The sequence below is a fragment of the Oenanthe melanoleuca genome, chromosome 5, assembly GCF_029582105.1.
Source record: "Oenanthe melanoleuca isolate GR-GAL-2019-014 chromosome 5, OMel1.0, whole genome shotgun sequence".
Lineage (NCBI taxonomy): Eukaryota > Metazoa > Chordata > Aves > Passeriformes > Muscicapidae > Oenanthe > Oenanthe melanoleuca.
In genome coordinates, this window is record NC_079339.1 from 11,338,079 (window position 1) to 11,358,481 (window position 20,403).

General features: G+C 40.6%; 1 protein-coding gene across 4 annotated transcripts in view; it reads left to right on the forward strand.

Annotated features, from left to right (window-relative positions):
* The window catches only part of DENND2B (DENN domain containing 2B), a 149,767-nt gene that overhangs the window by 31,739 nt on the left and 97,625 nt on the right, over positions 1–20,403 (forward strand). For 3 of the 4 annotated variants that reach the window (XM_056492268.1, XM_056492271.1, XM_056492269.1), the window contains exon 2: positions 4,010–4,097. The gene's annotated coding sequence lies outside the window, so the exon portion shown is untranslated. Of the gene's footprint in view, positions 1–4,009; positions 4,098–4,669; positions 4,744–20,403 lie in introns of all 4 variants that reach the window. The other variant, XM_056492270.1, reaches the window with a different exon arrangement.

Sequence of the window (20,403 nt, forward strand, 5' to 3'; positions counted from 1 at the left end):
ACCACTTTGGTAAAATATTGTAGCACATATATTTAAGTGTATTTTTCAATTCTTTTGAAGTCAATGTTTAAGTGCTTTGCTGAATCAGGGCCTAAAATAATAATATCCACAAAGTTAAGCCACTTTATTTTTGAATGAGTGTTTGCACAGCAATTGAGTGCATGTCAGCTTCTTGTCATGACCCCCAGGTGCAGATCTCCCCTTAGCTTCAGTGAATTATAAACTTTTTCAAATTGCTGTCTTGCACACAGTTGCAGTGTTAGGGTCAGACCCAAAAATGGCAGGCTCTCATTTGCAGAATGAGATCAAACTGAAATGGGATATAGGGCCATAAAGGGATTGGCAGCATCTCAAAGAGAGCACAGCTATGATTAGTCATTTCCTATATACATGCTATATAAATACTGGGGATATACACACACAACGTTTTTTGTTTTTTTTCTGGGTTAGTGAAACCATTACTGTGCTGCAAACCTGATCCTTGTTAGATCATTGAGGAGGTTGTGGAAACTTAGTTCTCCTGTTAGAAGAGAGTTGTGCATATACTATAAGTAATGGATCTGAAATGGGGCAAGAAAACAAGTCTGAAGCTGACTGGTCTTAGTCTTTTGAGTGTGCAGTCCCCTTGCCACTGGGCAGCTCCTATGTTGAGTTAACTCCTTTGCTATTGTTTGCAAGGCTACAATCTACTTTTGTGCTACTTACTTGGATACAACAATCCTAGCAAAACATGCAGTGGGGCAAAATTGAAGTTAACATACCACTGAAGGCAGTTGAAGGTTTCATCACGTTCATAGAAAGAGACTTTGGGGTCAGAGGTGTTATCTTGTGCCACTTGTTGTGTTCTTGCACAATCATGTTGGAGTGTTACCAATAAGGGCTGCTGCTGTGCACTGTTAATTTAAAGAACTCAGTGGTGCTATGGGACTGCTTTGGAGTGTGTGGTGGCTGCTGCCCTGCCTGTCATCACTTTGCCCCACCTGGTAGTTCACAGAATTCCCTGTGCAAAAGTATTGAATGGTGGGTCTCTATAAAAAGAGCAAAGAACACAGTTTTTGTAGTGCATGTGTGCTTTACATTAAGAGCTGGCTCGGGCTTTTCCCCTTATTTCCATACCTCTGCAAGTCACTGCCTGGTGATGAGGAAGTGCTGCTCCCAGTGAGGTCAGCAGGATCTGCAGGCACTTGCAGTAGTATTGGGTTAAAAACATACTGGGACCAACTAATTAAATTTCACTTTTTGTTGTTCAGTGTTAAATTATGGAATTTCAAACAAATATGTATTTGTTGAGGTCACTGGAAGGATGGTCAGTAAATGTGTGGAAGATGACATGAGGAAGAGCAGTAAGGTGGCCATCTTCAGTGGGAAAGTGGAAAAAGCCCTTGTGAAGGGCAGAAAGTTATTTGAGGAGGGAAAAAAATCCATAGTAACTTTGCAAGAGTTTTTAATCTAAAAAATGCAAAGGAAAATGTTACTGAAGTTGGAGTGGTGTTTAATTGGAATTTATACCTACCAGGGGTATGTGCTGGTGTTGTGACTGGCTTAGTCTGGAGCTCACCCCTGATGTGTTTTCACCTACTGCAAGTGATAAAATTTCAGGAGGAACAAGTGTGATTTTTGTTTCCTCTCCTGTTGCTGCTGATGGCTGCTTGGAAAGCATTCAGTAAAGGCTCTCAGAGCTGGCAGCTCATGTTTCCCTTGCTGGTCTCCAGGCAGAGACTCCAGGTGTGCCTGGTGAGGGCTCCTGCTGCGCACTCGCCCTGCTCAGTGCATGTCTGCTCCTGTGCCTCACGTGGCTGCTCCATCCCAGGGCCAGGAGCAGAGGAACCTCACAGCCATCCAGAAAGGGGAAGTCTATGGGAAATAAGAAGCTAAACATCAGCTGTGTGTGAGTAATGGGCTGTCTGTCTCCTGCAGGGGGTGAGGGTACACACTCTGATGCCTTTTGACAGCAGGGTAGCTGTGATGTTGTAATTAATGCAAAATCAGCTGTTCATCATCTCCTGTTTATCATTTCAGACTCTGTTCAGAGCCTAAATTGTGTTCTGAGGTATTGATGAGCTTAAATGAAAGCCCAATGAGAAAAAAGTAAAATGTGAGAATGGCTCTTGTTTCACTGGAATCAGTCTTATGTCACCTTTTGGCAAGGGACTCATTTGGGGGTATATTCCTGGGGCTTAGGATAGAAATGTGCTTGTCTGAGGCTTCTGTAAAGCTTGGGTCATAGTTTTACTGCTGTACCTTGTTCCTAATATTTATGTGGGCGTGATATATTTTAACAACTTCACTTGCTTTGCTTGGAATTTTAAACTGTAACAGGGTGTGTATATAATGCACACAGCATTTTCAATGATTTATGAATGCCAGCTTGCCTGCTCTCCCAGATCCTTGCCATATATGCAGATGTGGTCACTGAATGAAGTGCCACAGAGCCTTGCCATGAGCACTGGAGTGGGATGTGATGCAGATGGCTGGTACATACTCCCATGTTACCAGGAATGGGGTCTAGAGAAGAGCTGAGCATGATCAGCCATTCCACTTGTCCATTGATCAATTCCTAGAGTATGTTTTTATTACTCCTATGTCTTTGAACACTCCCTCTGCAGTGATGCATGGTAAAACATTACCTTCCTGTGAGCAGCCAGGAGTTTCCCTCTTTCCCCAGTCACACCACGGAAATGGTGCCCTCTTCCAGCATGTGATGAATTTACCTTAGTCACACACCAAAGGAACTTTCCAGGACAAAACCAAGTCATAATTCCTTAATATTTGGCTCTTGTGGCTCTGGCTGGGCATCACTGGTGCATTCTTAGTGGAACTTAGTGTGAAATTGCAAACTTAGCATATGGTACTTTCATATCTAGGAACTATTTGATGTGATGTCCTTTCAGCATCTTCTGGACCCTTGACAGCTTAAGCAGCTGCTTTGTTGTATTTATCTATCTGTGAGTAGTCTGCATGGAGTTTTTGGTAGCAGTGTAAAGTATGCCTCATGTATATGCTTTTGTGTGATCTTGCTAGAGAGAGGTGGTTTAAGTGTACGATCTGCTGGGAGCCCTGTCACTCACAAAATACAGAGTTTTCTGAAGTACAGGCAATAATATGCTCTGGTGTAGTTTGTATGTAAGAATGGCTATATGGAGAGACAGGAGTTTCCATGAAATATCTTGGCTATCTCACACAACCAGAAGAATAATATATTGGAGCTCTTTAATGTCCTCATGTAGAAATCTAGTTATGTTGACTATACCATGTAAGTTTTCTTGTGTTCAGCTCTCAAAATAACATGTAAAGGGTTTCATAGGCCAATGCTGAGTTTTAAATGCAGGGTACAATGAGGTAGCTAATAGATACAGAAGAAATTGATTTCCTATTTAGCTTGGCATAGGCAGCTTTGCAATTTTCTGTCCACTAGAGGGACTGCTGCTTATATTGCTCACTGCAGAATACAGACTCATGAAGTCACTTCAGTATCTTTTATGAAGTTTTAAAACTTTGAATGACTCTGATTAAATCCTCTAAAGAGTACGTCTCCAAGGTATTTCTCAGAGTGTAAAAACTTTGGGCATGGTACTGTTCTTCTGAGTCCAAATATTTTTTAACTGAATTTTCTTAATAAATGTTCTTTCTTTTTTTATGAAGTATTTTCTGTTCCCTTGATTTATCAGTCCAGACTTTCCTACATGACGTTGGTGGGGATTAATTTGGATTCTTTTTGTCAAGGAAAAAATGTTTTATGTCTTTATTTATGTTTGGAGTAAGTTTTGTTTTGCAACCATGGTGCCAGTGAATATGGTAAACTAATCAGTTCTTGCATTCACAAATGTCAGTGAAAGGGGTTTCTCCTTTAACTGGTAGATAGCAAGTTTTGGGTAAGTGGCTCTTAAACTTACAGCCAGTATGAGAAAACTTCCAGTTGTATCTCTGTGTTCTTGCTTAGCTGGAGGATTTTTTTCTGTTTGTTTGAGTTGCATGTTCCTGACCTGCCCAATTTTCTTCTTAATTACAGAAACATGAAAGAATACAGGAAGTCCTGCATGACCTTATGAATACCTGTGCTAATTGAGTCGCTGGCTTGATACTGGTAGCACAGCAAGGTAAGCAGTCAGGCTGTGTCAGCAGCATTTCTTGTAATCTGCATGATTCTATTTCAACAAAGCTTTAGTGCTTACACATATCAAATTCATAACTAGGCAGGCAAAGACAAATAGCCTGCAGGTCTGAATGTGATAGATTTACTTTTAGCTTAAAGCTTTGGCAAGCAAACATTTCTTTTTTTACTTCTGGGGGAAAAAAATATTACAAGTTTTGCGGTCGTTTCTCTTTTTCAGAAGGTAATATCTCTAATTTCCACAATCAATTCCTGCCCAAATCTCAGCTTCCTGGGCTTGACTCTAGGGAGGGGCTGGAGGAGGGGTGGAATGTTTCAAAACTTAGCTGATGAAAAGGCATGCTGTTTTGTGGATGCCTCCCAGAATTGTTTAAATCTGTGTGTGCGCGCGCGCTTATGAAAAGGGGGGGGAGAGATCTCCATGACAACTGGCCTGGCCAGTCTGTGTTCCCTGCAATCATTTTAGCTGGAATCAGTGCTGTGAGAGGTCATATGAAGGAGCTGTGGGAAGAACAGCAGGTATTAGACACTAAACGACTGGTTTTCTGATTGCCTCAGATAATAACACAGAGTTTTGTCTGGGAAATACAAATCTGAGAATGGAGTGGAAAGGGAAACGCTCCAAATTTCAGGTAACAAAAATTGCCTTTTTAATGTTGTAAAGTTTGATGATTTTTTAATTTATTGGAGGTGGTGTTTACTCCCAGCCGAAAGTGTCGGCGTGAGCTTGGATTCCCTGACTCTGGGGAATGATGTCATGCAGGAACAGTTGGATTCTATTAGCCAGGGAAAGAGGAAACATCCTGCATTTTTTTGTTTTTGGGGTGGGAGGGGGGAAGGGAGTTACTTTGGCTCTTTGTTGAATCTTGTGCAAAGGGTACAAGAAGTGTTTAAAAAAAAAAAAAAGTGCGTAACAAATTAACTCCCAGATAATATAATTTAGCACCCAGACAGCATTGCAATTGATTACTCCTATATGCAAGAAAGTTATTATGGAAATGTTACAGAAATCAGAAGACTTTTCTTTCATCTTGAATGCTCCTATATTCATCTTTAATAGGAAAATTAATTAAATGGTAATTAAGCAGAGGATTTGGAGCCTCCCTGCACTTGGGATCCTTTAGTAATTATTTGGAGAATGTGCTGCTATAGAGTTTCTTCTGGGTTGGGCTCTCTCTCAAGTGACTGCTCATGAATAGATGATGCTGGCACCATTGTTCTTAATAAGGTTTTCAGTCCTAGACTGTATTTCATAGCTGTAGACCAGCCTTTTTGGGAGAAGACAGTGGAGAAAGAAAGCAGAAAACTCATAATTTCAGCAATTTGAAAGGGACTTTTCTTCCCAGCTTTCCTTTTGCTCAATGGTGTATTAAACATTCAATGCTGGGGCACCATGCATGGCATTTTAAGCAGAAAAATACCTAATGATGAGTGTACAACTGCTGTATCCGAATGAAAAGACTTAAATTTTTAATATAATCCTACTCTACCAAACATCACAAAGCCACATTGTATCAGCAGCCATGATGAATCTATTAGGTCACCATTGCATTGTTTAAACTCCATTTTGGAGATGGTAATTTCTACTTTTATGCTGCTTTGTTGCCTTTAGTGTGTTTCAGGCATGATCCAAAGCTTGCTGGAGTCCATGGGAGTTTTCTCGTTAACTTCAAAGGGCTTGGGATCAGCCTCTGCTGAGAACTTCCCAGCCTCTGTGTCAGGCTTTTGACTGCAGGACCAGGCCACAGGCTCTGCCTTTTCTTTCTTGAACTTTCCAAACAGAAGGTCTTTTGTGTTGCTCCAAACAATGCCAGACGCTGCTGACTGGCTTCAGTGTGGCTGCTAATAACACATGCTGGAGATAATGGTGATGCTGATCTCCACTTTCTCCTCAAACCTTCCTAGAGGGGAAAGAATGGAAATCAGATCCTTCTATCCCACCTACCCCTCCTTGCTGTTGTTTACAAGTGTGTGTGTTTGCAAATTGTTCCTCCATTAAATGGCTGTGCTGACAGCTGTCATCTTCAATCTGTGTCCACCTCTTGCCTGCCAGCTTGATTCCATAAAGAAAGGCTACTGTTTGCAAATATTGATAGCCTGCTTTGGAAAAAAAGGAAATTTTTTTCATCTCTTTGATGGTTGGGACCAGTTTAATAAGAAATCCTTGTGCTGTTTTTGACTAGAAATGCAATATCTGTGGAGCTGGTGTGCCAATTTGGACCATCTCCCTCCTTAAGAAGGAACACTGTGTTTGTTTCCCAGTTTTAAGGTTCATTTGAAGGAAAAATGCTATTAGTCCCTGAAATTTCTCAGACAGACAAATTGAATGATTTTCAGTGTTAGAACTGCTGCTTTTAAGTGCACACATTTTACAGATTATCATCTTGGGAATCCTGAGAGATCTCTGCAAGGTGCTGCAAACTGGGTATTCCAAAGGCACCAATAGGGTTTTGGTGTGTATCTCTTTGCTGTGATGCAGCAGCAAGCCTGGTGAATTCCCTCCCAAATTTTGACTGAGTGGCATTTCCCTTAATGGTCTGTGCTGTAGCATTTGCAGATTACTTTGAAAAGTGATGCAAGGCATCATTCTCTTGGTCCTTTAAGATAATTTCCATATGTTCTAACATTCTGAATGGTTTCAAATGAAGTTTTCAGACGTTTTGCTATGTATATCTTACAAGTAGGAAATAATAATAATAAAAATTATAATATATTTGTAACTACAACTGTAAAAAGATTGACCCATTGTTTTTTCATCTATTGAAGGAGTGAGAAATTCAGGAAGGGTACTGGTGTAGCTGGTTAGGAAGGTAGAGGTCTTGCAGGAGTCTGTGCAGGTGTAACAGCTCTGTGTTCAACACAGCACCTCTGGACAGGTCCTTAGCTCAGCATTTACAGTTTTCTGTAGCTGTCACTTTATTAGTGCATTCATTTCTGTGTTTCAAACACAGTTGCTTGGTGTTGTCCTGTTACAAACCTCCTCACAGGTCCCAGGTGTCCACCATATTTCTGCCAGTGGCTGAATGTCCATATTCTGTCTCATCAGTGGCTCTGAGTTTTCCAGAGTGAGGTTCTTTGGTGAGATTAATTGCTTTCTGTTTAACTGTACTTACAGGGAAAGTGAAGGGACACAGTAGAAATCTTTGTTGTTCTCTGTTCTTGACTTCTACTGACTAATTTTTATATTCTGAGGTATAGTGTTTTAATTGCTTGTTTCATCTTGCATAGTTCCTGTCTTCTGTAACTCCTTGTACACCCTCTATCCATAGGTTGACAGCAGGTGTTTCTGTTGTCTGTTGAGGTCAATTCCAGGTTAACTGCTATCCTGATGTATTTGTCCTTATCACTTAGAAATACACTGCTTTGCAAATGAGCTGAGGCTATCTAGAAGCCTAGGACTGACTTTGTCTATACCATTCAATACTAGTTTCTGCTCTAATTCATTTCTCTAAATTACTACAGAGTCCTTTCTATTTTTCTTCCTAGAGAAAGTCTGTGAGACATGGGAGACACCCTGTAGTTTTCTTGGTTTCTGCTGTTTCCATTGATCTTCAGAGCACCTGGTGTTGTGGACAAATGTACCATTAAATTATTGAAAATGAGATTAGTATTCTTCATCTTTAACCTTATGCCCATTATAGGTAGAATTGGTGGATTGAAAACAGTGCTGTGTGTTTGGTAAAGCTGTTCATGAGGATGCTCAAATCTTTCCTGATTTTCTATAACTTAATTTCAATTCCAGCAGTGTGAACAATGAGTTCTCAGTTGTTTCCTCTCATGTTCTGTTTTCTGATCATGAGAGACTTCCTAAGGTGTAAAATGTGACACACAAAAGGATCTGCTCTGTGCAGCTCACACTGGATATGGGTATGGCTACCTTTAATTACAGCAAGAGCCTCGACATGATGGCACTGTCATTCTGCTCTGCAGTGGAGGCTCTCATTAGTGCTAATCAGTGATCTCTCTTCTGCCTGTGCATCTTTGACCCAGTTACTTTGCTGAACTTAGCACAGTTGCTAGTGTGACACAAAGCAGACTCTTGGCACAGCCCTGATCACAGAGCAGGGCAAGATCTGGCAGCTTTCACACAAATCCATTATAATTAAGGCTTCCGGTCTGGGATTTAAACTACTTCTTTTTCTTGAAAGCCTGAGAGACTTTTTAAAGTATTTTTTCAGGCTGAAAATGGACCCACTGCTGGTAGAAGAAAGTCCCCAGGTGGTACTAGCTTTAGGCAGACCTGGAAGAAGCAGGTGCTGCTCTTGTTCCTTCATCAGGCTTTGCAAACATGCTTCCAACTTGACAGCTTTTTGAACAGAGTCTCCCCATTTTTCCTCAGTTTTCTGTGACAACAGAGTCCCCTAAGCAGCTACAGGAGTGTTGCACAGTTGGCTTTCCTCCAGTGCCAGCTCTTATTCTGAGTTCAAGCCTCATGTAACATTAATCTTCTCTGCCCACTGGGAGCCAAACTGCTCTAGTCAAGGGGCTGTTCAAAGGAGTCCTGTTTTCCCATCTTCTCAGAGGCAGTGCTTCCTCCTTGGGCCCTTTATGTCCATCCTGCTGCAGTTTGATGACAAGAAGATGAATTGGAGGCTAAAACTTCTGCCAATGCAAGAGCATAGTCTGGCATCTCCTGTGCTGCTGGCATCCAAAGGATACAAACCATCAAATTATCTGTGCTCCTGGGCCAGCTGGGCTTGCTGGTTTATGACCAGAACATCCCTTCTGTCTTTAAAGCTTCCTTGAAAGTTAAAATGCATCACTAAACATTTACTACATTTATGGGCATGCTGAGGGCACTTGGGCAATTTTGACAGTCCAAAACCTGTTCCCTACAATGCTGTTTCATGCCTTCTTGGTAGAGAGCAAAAAGCAATTTGAGAGCTGCAGCAGTATAGAAACACTTGCAGCTGCACAACTCACATTCCCATGTTTCAGTCTCTCACAGGCTCATGCAGACCTTCTATTATTAGTTTTAAAAGAATAGCTGACAGCTGATTAATTTGAGCAGCATATTCCAGAGAGAGCTGTTTCATGACTGTCAGGAGTGGCATGCCAAGAAAATATTGACTGAAGTTACAAAGAGAGATTTCTGATGTAGAGCACAATCTTGTTTATCCAAAAGATTTGTAGGGGACAAAACCATCTTCATACCACCCTGCTGTCAACATGTTCAAGCCCATGCTGGGGGAGGTGAGAAGCTGAACAGCTCAGCCTGTTTTGCATTCATTCCCTCACAGTTTTCTGGGAGTGTTCCCAGGAGTTTCCTGGCATGTTGTCACAGGGCAGGGACAGCTCAGCCTTTAAAAACCCACCTAAAAAATACTTTTAAGTGGCTCATTCTGGTATTGGTTTCAGAGGTAAGAGTGAAAATAAAACTAATTTGGACAATGGATGTGCTCTGTGTAATCAGCTGATGCTCTGGATTAGAGCTGCTCTGCTGTGCATCAGACTGTGTTTCACTCTTGTACTGACCCTGCTGCACTCAGGCTCAGGCTCAGGGCAGCAGATGGGCTTTGGAAGGGTGTGAAGATCTATGAGCAGACACTGATTTTATTTTTTCCTCAGTGGTGTCTGGCCACCCTTTTCACTTCCTGTGGAAAGCACTGCCCTTGTGTGCCACTTGTAAGTAAGACTCTGCTCACAGCCTGGGCAGCTGAGGCACAGTTACAATATTCTTGCTCTGATCTGAGGCTTCAGTGGAGAAGAAGAGCCAGTCCCACCCCTGGAAATCATCTATTTAGGTCTTCTTCCTCCTCCATCAAGCCTCTGCTGTGATGTTGAAATGTTGCTTGCTTTCATGGGCCTGTTTCCCCTGACCTCCCTGTGGGACACTCCAGTGTGGCAGGAGTCACAAAAGGTCAGAGTGAAGAGAGGCTTGGGGAAGAAGGCAGAATCGTGCCCTAGTAATGAATATTTGTTCCATGTAAAGGTTGGATGAAGGCAGAGGTTGAAGCAATGGCATTTAGAAACACTGGCTTTGTGCCCACAGGTTTGGAGCTCCTTGTGTGGTGAGGGGGCTGCTGTACAGGCTGGCTGAGCAGAGAACCCCATCAGCAGGTTAGACTCTTTTCTGCTCCAATCTCAGTGCACAGGGCAATGTGCTGTCAGATTTGACATGCTCTACTCTCCTATGAACACATTATCCAGGTTTCTGCTGAAACACATCAAGAGCTGAGGTCCCTGCTCTGATTTATTTACTCCTGGCTGACATTCATGGACAGCAGAAGACATATGTAGGCATGACTCAGTAAACAAATATAAACCTGACCTGCTGCCATGCACTGCAGTAGCACAGGATGCCTGCTGGGATATAGAACCATCTGGAAGAACAGGGCATTCAAAAAGCAGCCTGAGGTCATCAGCCTCCAACCATATCAGCAGTTCCCAGTGCAGTTCCTGTGCTTGTGACTCTGATAGTGGGTGTGCTACCTGTTGTAAAAGTGTGGAGAGATCCTCAGGTAGAGGAAGACAGTGCAGTTCTGCTAAAGGTTACCATGATTTTTCTGGAAAACCTATGCAGTTCTCATTCTAGGTAGGGCAGGCTGATTGAAAAGTGGCCATCTATCCAAGAGACTTCAGGAGTCAGGCAATGGCTGCTCTGTCAGATGTCCTGAAATCCTGAACAAATTCCTCTTTCTCCACCTCAGTATTTCCATGCACAAAATCAGACTGCTTTGGGTGAATTCTCCTGTGTACCAGCCTCTTGCTGAGCTGTATCAGGTGTGCAGTGTTGTTTTGGCAGCTGCATTTCTGGTGAGATTTTGCCTACAGCAGCGGAGCATGTGGGCTGACTGTCTTCTGAGCTCTGGCATCACATGAGTCTCAAGGATGCAGTGACAGGACAGACTCCAAAGTGAACTGCCACTGGTTCCTGAGAAGGGTGAATTTTATATCTGTATTGGTGCCAAATGATATGCTGGCTTCTGGAAGCATTAAAGTGTTTACAATTAAAAATTATTTATCCTGGGAAAAGGAGAAACTTGTTGCTTGCAGTGAGGGAACAGTCAGCTGCTTCTGAGTCTGGGTGGAAAAGGAAAATGCTAGGAAATAGCTGGAGGAACAGGGCAGGAAAAAAAGCCCAGCTGATATTGTGATGGAGTTGAGAGAACCTTGTTAAAACATAATTATTCTTCTGGATGAGAGGTGGCTTTTCTGCAAGGTGGGCAGAAGGGGAGCAAAGTCAAAACCCAGGCTTCTGGCTCAACTTATTTCAACACTTATCATTGCAAGATTTGCTTGTGAACTTATTTAAAAGCAAACTGACTGATCATTGTAAATGGGGAATCCTGTAAAATATTTTTTCACTATCATGGACACATGGTGTTCCCAAAACAAAAGAGTTCAGGACACTTGTGGCAGTGGGGTGATGCTGGAACCTGCTGGGCTGTTTCTTTGCTGAGCAGTAGCAGCAGCTCTTGCCTTGGACAGATTGCCCTTGTGACAGTGGCTTGTTAAAGATTGTCCCATCAGTTATGTTTCCATGACAGCCTCAGGTCTGACAAATATGACAAAGCTGTGTTTTATCAGCAAATCCCCTGTGGGCCCTAGTCAGGAAAGTATATGGATAAGGAGAGAAAATTATTCTTCCTGCTCTTTGTTGCTGACCAATTGCTTTTTGTGTGTGAAGCAGCCAGCCATGACTGGCTGCATTTCTCTGCAATTTGCAGTACCTCCTGTGTGGGGCTGAACCAGTGCTGACTCAATACATTTTCCATTCATTAAGAAGTTTTATTTGTTGTTTTGGGGACAAAGTAAGCTCTAAAGGTCAGATTAAAGTTCTGGAGATTGAAGCACCAGTGAAGGTGCTACAGGGAGGCTTGGGCACCCTGGAGTCAAACTGACTTTTCTGCAGGATAGTTACAGGAATTCAGATAGCTATGTTGACCAGGGTTGAACCTGTGGGGTGAGCAGTCAGACTTTTCCAGTTACTTGAAACAGAAGAGCAAGAGCATGTCATTTATATTCAACTAATATCTCCCTTTGGAATTTCTCAGTGAACACTGCAAGATGCAGCAGTCTGCAACTGCTTGTTATCTGTAGGCTATCTATTAATAAGTTAAATGCCAAAGCACACCCATATATAAAATATGGAGAAAACAAAAGGATAAAATTATAGACATGGAAACTTCTCTTTCTGTCAGGTACCTATCAACCTTGATTCCTAGAAGGATCTGTAATACCAGTATTTGCCCCTCCTATGCAGGGAAGATAAAAGAAGGGAAGTAATAGTTGTATAAATAAGATAATATGACATAACTGATAAAAAGGAGGAGGGCTTTTTGAAGTAGAACATGATTGCCCTTTCCTGAATAGAATCAGATCTGCTTAGAAGCACTCAGTCTATCTCTGAGGGGAATTGCAAACAGGATGCAGCTTTGCTAATATTGGCAGGTATTGGAGTTTTTTTTTTTTAACTGAAGTGCTAGACCCTGTGTCTCTCTATCATAAGGTCATGAGCTGAATCCTGATGCTATACTCAGGACTCTGAAGCAAAAGGAATCAGGATGTGTCTCAGACAAAATTTTGTCATGTACTAATAGCAAATTATAATTTCTGAGAGAGAACTGAGACATGTTGCAAAGTTGTGGATGTCTCATCCCTGGAAGTGTTCCAGCCCAGGTTGGATGGGACTTTGAGGAACCTGGTCTAGGGGAAGCTGTCCCTATCCATGGCAGGGGAGCTGGAACTAAATGATCTTTAAAGGTCCCTTCCAGTCCATACCACTTGATAACTCTATAAACTTTGTGACACACCAAGCACAGCCAGTGGGTAAATGAAAGACAAGGAATGCAAATGAGTTTGTTCACAAAGGATGAGATCTATCTCAGCACAGCTGGGTGTTTTGTGAGGGAATACATTTGTTTTGCATTTTTAGCAAAATCAAATCTCAATTTTCAGGAAGAGGAGAAAGGCTTCTTAAGAAGGAGAATGTGTTGCTTAATGAGTGAAATATTTCTATGCAAGATTGAAATTGTTGTTTTTGGCATTGAAAGTAGAGAAGGCAACATTTGAGGACAGTCAATCGAAAGGACTTGACAATCATTTTGTGGGGTGTGACATTTGTCTGTAGGCTCTGCTGGCAGCATCACCAATTATGCTGGATATTCTTTTGCAGAACTACAGCAAAATGAAGCATTAGGTGACTCACAAAGTTTCCTGCAAAGTTTTCCTTGTCTCCTGGTAACAGCCAGCCCCAGCAAGGTACCTCTTCCATTGCACCTTTGCTGGTATGATGAAACAAACTGTGTGGATGACACCACAGCAAACTCAGATTGCCATAGTGTTTGAAGAGAAACTACTCAAGTGAGACCAGCATTTTGTTCAGGCCTGCTGAGCACCACTGTTAAACTGAGTAGAATATTGTCTTTTCATAGCTATAACTCTCTGGAGATACACACATTTTGATTCTCAAGCAGCATTAAGTATCTTTTGGTTAAAAGGAAAGGTGAATGAGTCAATGCATATCAATTTGCTTATGCTTTCCACAACCTTGTCACAAATCTGTGGCTGAAAATGCAATACTTAGAAAATCTCTCCATCCTGTAACTCAATGGGAAGTTTACATTTCTGTTGCTTTTCTACAGCCAGAACATTTCTGTCTGCAGTACAGGTGGGGAAGTGAAAAAAATAAAAAACAACAGCTTAGAATTGTGAAAAAGTGCTTTGTTTCTCAGCTGGATGCATCCTAGCTTGCATTTTTCATTCTACTGTGGAAATCTTCCCCTAGAAAAATGAGTCTGAACACCAGACAGTATTCCTGTAAAAGCAACTGAGTCATCTTCCTTGGGAATTGAGAGAGCAGTGTAACCTGGGGTTACTGTCTTAGTGATTAAGATGAACAGATAGTCAGGAATTTGCTGTAAATCTATGTTACACCATTCATTATTGTCTCTTTTGTGTGTAGATATGCAGGGAGAAAACAGACAACATTGCTGTGAAACAGGCTGGGCTTTTAAAATTTTTTTTATTCTTTTTTTTTGCATTAATGTAGTAGCATGCAAAACAAAAAAATAGTGAGACTCATAAGGAGTAAGTTGGAGAATTAAGAGAGATTTTTCTATCTTTTTTCCTTTTCCCCCATCATCAAAACCTTCCAACCAATGTTTTCAAAGCAGCTCATGTTTCACAGCTTTAAGTTTTCCTCACTTACTCTAGCTAGGTGGATCATATATTTGAAGTGTCATAGCTGAGGCTTTATTAATAATCTTATGTATTCAGGTACAAGTAAACATGACAAATATCTTTGTGAGGGAGTTAACTTGCAATAAATCTGTGGTGTACACAAAGCAGCAGATCAGGTCTCAGCAAAGTGTGTCTGTGAGTAGGTGATTATACAGATTTTTATTCTTCCTCTCTCCCTAAGTAAAAAGGACAATACCCAAAGGGGATGTGCTGGATATTGTATTCAGCTCTCTTCTTCATCTGAAAGCTGTAATGGGTGGGAAAGAAATTGCCTGCATTTCCAATTGTGGGAAAGGCATGTGGACAAATGCCCTGAAGGGCAAGAGGTGTGTAGGGCTGTCAAGAAATAAGGAAAAGCAAGGCATTAAAAGTAATTGAATAATTAGATCCCATTCAAGCAGTGATTCATAGAACTTGGTTTTGGCTGTCTTTGGACAGAAACTTTGGAAGAAGCAGTAGCCAAGAGATGAATGAAAATGCACCACAGTTCTCTTGGCATATTGCCTTCCAAAATAGATGGTGAAGCATGTCGTGGAGCTATTAGCTGCTGTGTTTTAGTCACAAACAGAGCTACCCAGAGATGAGTTTTAAAAAGCAGCTCTAGTCAAAGCAGGGTTCATTTTAAATTGTCATCTGTGCTGTCAAATATCTGCTCAGTGGTAGTCAAAGAGAGGTGCAAGGCTTTTGAAGGGATCTAGATTATCTTATTAGGTGACCAGGCAGATAAAATATATGAATGCAGTGCAAAGGAGATGTGGTAGTGGCTTTGACTTAACAAATAGAAAGCTTTTTACTAGCATGAAAATGTTTGGTTAGTAGTTAACAGATCAATAAATTTTACTGTATAAAAATTCTGTACCTGATGACTGTCATAATTTCCTTTGTCTTCATTTAAAGGTTTATGTTAACCAAAGTTTAGTTTCTACTTCTCCATGTACTTCTCTACATGGAAATCTGATTTGTGGTGTGGTAATGATCAACCTACAGATTTTCAGTGAGAAAAATTAGTATTTAGAAATGATGTGTTAAATCACATTGGATTGGATTGCTGGATCACATCCTTAGGCTGAAGGACCATGTCACCAATTTCCCTTCCCTTTTTCCAGAAGAGAAAATTGTTCCAGCCCAGAAGTTGACGGGATTTTTTTGTTTTTTGTAATTATTTAAATAGGTTTTACCTTGTTGTATAATGGCAGCAGATGCTTCTTTCATCTTCCTGTATGAGGAGAAGTATTAATGAAAATATTTTCAGCTCTGTTGCAATTTTTGGAGCAGTCTTTTTGACACAGAAATATTTTAAGACACTGGAAAACTGTAGACAACTAGTGCAAAATGCAGTGATCCTATAGATTGAAATTGGTCATACCAGTGTTGTTGAATCCTAAATTTCTTTAAATTTGAACATCAGAGAGTAATCTTTACCTAGACAACTCTGAGGAGGTTCCTGAAACAGCTCAAAGTTTAACTGGTGCGAGTAAGCATGTACCTTTGTGGCACATCTTAGCTGCAGAATATGCAATGACTGGGAAGCACTGGTTATTTATTTTGGGGTTTGAGGTTGTCAGGGGGCATTACTGTGATCTTACACAGGAGTAATAGAGCTGGGCTGCTGCACAGACAGTCTAGTGGTAACTTAAAGATGGAGCCAAAGTCTGAGACCCCACTTATGCTGTACTGAGCTAAAAATTTGAGATCCCACTTATGCTATTACTAAGGAAAGGACCTTTCTGATTCCTTTCCAAGCTCAGACTGTTGAGGCTGTGTGTACACAGTGGGTTTGCTTTTCTTTTAGCCATGTGATACATAACTGGACTTGCTTCTTCATGTTCCTGGGCAGTTGGATTCTCTGTATTTTCTCTTTATGGATGATCCTGCTTGAAAAGTCTGCTAATCTCCATTGAACTTGACAGAAAAAAAATGTTAGGGATATGATTTTGAAACTGAAAAGTGCAGCACTATAATAAATTGTGGCTCTCTGGTTGAACATGAGGATAAAATTCATTCCAGACCCTGTGTTCAAATGGAACAGTTTATGAATGGAAGCACAGCCCCTGGATTGTATTTCAGCATTAATCTCTGGTTTGGAATTGTGCTGTTTCCAACATAGACAAGGATATATATTTTATAAGCTTTCATTCTTCCACTCTTCAGATTGTTCAAGGATAAAATCTCTTGTGCTGGAGTTGGCAGTGGATTATATGCCATAGGAAAAATATTTTACTTTTTTGAAAATAGCTTTATATTTGGCTGAAAGAGAGCTGGCTAACACTTAAGAGATATCATATTTGTATTTCTTCTGCTTTACCCTAATTTTTTATTATCCATGTCTCATTTAATGTTAATCATCTCTGTCCCAGCTCTGACACGTGTCAGATGGGGATAACTCTGTCAGGTGGCAACACAGCCACATGTGCTGGAAAACAATAATGATACAGTTATTAAAGAAACAACTGAATCAAGAAAAGATATTCTTAAGCAGCACGTATCAGGAAACTAGGAGTCTTGGACTGAAATCTTTGAATGTTCCAGCCCCTGCTGCAGAGAAACAGCAGCTGAGTAATAGATGCTTAAAGATGAAGACAGAGCCAAAACCTCCTGTCAGTTAACATATTGTGGTTTCACCCACTGCTTAGAACTGTTTAGTTTTAAGTCTCTCAGATGGCTTATGTTACAATGTTGACAGAAACAAAAATGAGATGCAAAAAGAAAAGCTTAGGGAAAAAAGCTCTAGGTGTGATTTTACATATGTTGACTAGAAACTTAACTTTTAAAAAATGTATTCCTTCTACCTGGTATATTTAAAGATGCTGAGCTCCTATAACTTTGGCTGAGAAAAGTTTATTGATATCTAGCAATTTCTTCATATTAACTGACAAGATGAGAGTTATTAACTAAAACAAGAGTTAAGAAAAAAGAAAGAATTAAAATGGGGACTATAACAAGGCTTCTTATTTCAAGTAGGAAATTGTGATAGAGCTACAGCAGCTAGTTTGTAACATCAGATGGGCTGAAGTGTTCAGGTACCTAATTATGAAGGACACCTGAAAACAACTGTTCCAGCTAAAAAACCTCTGGAGACATTCAAACCCCAACCTGGTCAAGGTCCTGTGGAACTTGCTGTGGGTGAACCTGCAGCAGGGGTTTTGGCCTGGATGGTGTTCAGGGCACCTTTCCAACTGCAGTTATTCTGTGATTCTGTGACTTTCATAGCATGCTTGGAAATTGCAAATATAGTATGTTTTCCAGAAGAAGAAAATTCAGGCCAATAATTCTGATTATGGTAAACCAACTCGGAGGGAAAGGACATGTGGAGCCTTGGAATTTAAAAGTAAAAGACAGATTGTGCTGAGCAGTCTGATAACTCTTCTCTATTTCAGACTCAGAAGTGGCATGTTAGTTCTTTTTGGGCTTTTGCTCGCTAGCAGAACCACAGAGAGAAATTTAGAATCAGCAGAACAACTGGAGAGTGAATTGATAAGGGTGTTAAGATGAGACTAATATTGAGAGAACAATAGCATGTTGTACAGAATTTATTAATGAGCTGCCATATAAGTATCTTGAGACTACATTCATCCACTCCATATTTTCACACATGGACGTTTTTATCTCCATAAAAATGTTCATTGAAAGGAATGAGATTAGATTTGCTTCTTCTGCAGAGCTGAGTTGGTGATTTTTCACTGAAATAAAGGAAATGGCATGACAGTGTCATCAGCAGAAGATGAAGATGGCCTGGGTGGGCTGAAGGCAAGCAAACACAAATTTAAACCACTCTTGTCACAAGAACTAGGGACTACATGAAGGGGAGAGCAAGCCAAGATTGCTATTGTGGCAGGTCCTTCAAGTCCCTTATTTAGTGTGTAGAAGAAACACCCTCCTCTTCCTGCTGATTATGATTTAAAGTTTTTCTTGTTTTCAGTTTTAGTTCAGCTTCTTTTCATAGCCCTTATTGGTAAGAATATGTGTAGGCAACAAAGTGGGAACGGATGTTGCAAGTCTTTTAGTGAAGCTTTGAAAGCTATAACACAATTGAGATAAATTAGTCTTACCAACAGCCTGTGAACTTTTCTCAAGAATGTTCTCTTAAAACAGAGGGTAGCAATCTGGGTCAAATCAATTTGTTAAGTGATGTATTAATTTTTTTTTTCTTTTGCCAAAGTGTTAGTTTAAATAGGTATTTGTCTGCATTTTCTATTTTTTATTTCCTAATGGAAGCATTTCCTAATGCATCTTTTAAAAATGCTTTTCTATCTATAAACCACAACTTGAAAATTTTCCAAAAGAAATTTTAATAATAGCTTCTGCTGAAACTAGTTCTTGGGGGATCCATTTGCTGTTTGACAGAGGAAGTGTGGGTTTTCTTTGTTGTTTATAGTGCCCAAAGAGAACTTTAATTTCCACCCCCATGCACCCCCTAACAAACCCTGAAACCCCATGTTTTTCCCAGGTTCTCAGTGAGACTCAAATTGCCTGGCTAATCTGAACAGGGCCATTGGACCCTTTCAATCAAAGTCAACACTTCTTTCCCCCTGCCCAGTTTCTTACAGAGAAGAGTATTTCTAATTTCGTCTTTTTCTCCTTAGATGGTTGAGTTACCAGGTGACAGGGTAAGTCAGGCAACAGTAATAATAGAACCTTTGCACTATGTAGTGCTAGATAAAATAACAATCAAAAGCAAATAAACTTCATGTGAAACAAGTAAAACTCTTGACTAAATTGGAATGGAGTAAACAGTTTTTACCTTGTTTTACCTTGACCTTATCACTGAATCTTTTAGACAGCTTGCTGTCTTAAATTTTCTGTATGATCTGTGGACATCAAAGCAATCTTGTCTAACAGCATAATGATTAATGGGGCTTGGCTGAAGCAGGGTAGCTTTGAAGGAAAATATTTAGCTGGCAAGTAGCTTTTATTTCTTCCAATAGAAAGAGAAAATTATTAATTAAAATATATTTGCTTCTCCTTAAGGTGGGTAAAGTACCTTGCTGACAGTGTTTTGAAAGATTTCTCTAATACTTTTAATGAGACTCTTATGGTGTTTTCTTCATGTGGAATTTTGGTTCCATGGGTTTTTTTTGTCTATTTTCATTGGGCATTCACTTGTGGAACTACTCTGAAAACGTGCTGTATTGAAAACATGCTGTATTGAATGACATGCACTGAAAGTCTCCCTCTTTCCTTGTAAGAAACAGGATTCCTTTGGCAACCTGAAAGCCTCATTGTGTGTGGCAGGAGTGAAATACCTTCTGAGGAACATGAAGCTCAGCAGATGCTCCCTTGAAGGTGCCTGTTCAGCCATCCCCTGGGCTGACTGCTGAGCTTAGTATTTTTGTGTTGGATGGATTGTCTGCTTAAAGCAGCACTGAAAAGAAATGCTCATCCTAGCACTTGTACAGCACCATGAAATACACAAGATGCAGAATAAACTATTCTTCCTTCCCCACAAGCTATATGTAGGGGAAGGATGGATGGGTTAATCTAATGTAGAGAAACAAAATGCTGGGTACATCACTGTGCATTGACTCATCTTTAGTTACAGATTTAAATGTTGTGCTCTCATGTAAGAGTGTAGCCATAGTGGCATTTGAAAGGACTCACTGTCAACAGCCTGTTGAGTTTCAACTATGTTATTCATAAGATTCTTTCCTCCCTCCAGCTGTTTCCACAAATTGGAAAGGCTTTATTTCAGTTTATAAATGCTATTTCCCCATTGTTCATGCTCACAGATATTTTCCATGCCCAAATATCCATCCTCCCAAGAAAAGAAATCCTGACCCTATAAAAGAAGCCATGTGGAATGGTCCTTTGAGGAGAAAGTCCAAAATGGCACAATATTGGATTTACCATCTGCAAAGCTTCAACAGCTGGTATTCCTCAGCTGTGTATCTATGGGTGGGGACATGGGGACAAAGCAGAATATGAGTGGGGTGTGGTTGCATTTCCAAAGAGCTCTCATTTTTTGTGTTGTGGTTCCAGCTTTTCTAATAAAACTGGAAGGGCCAAAACTTGCTTCTGTGAGAATTGAATGGAGCAGTTGCTTGATGTTTTGCTACAGCATGAGGTGAATTTACCACACACAGAAACTCTAACCTTATTGGCTTTTTGAT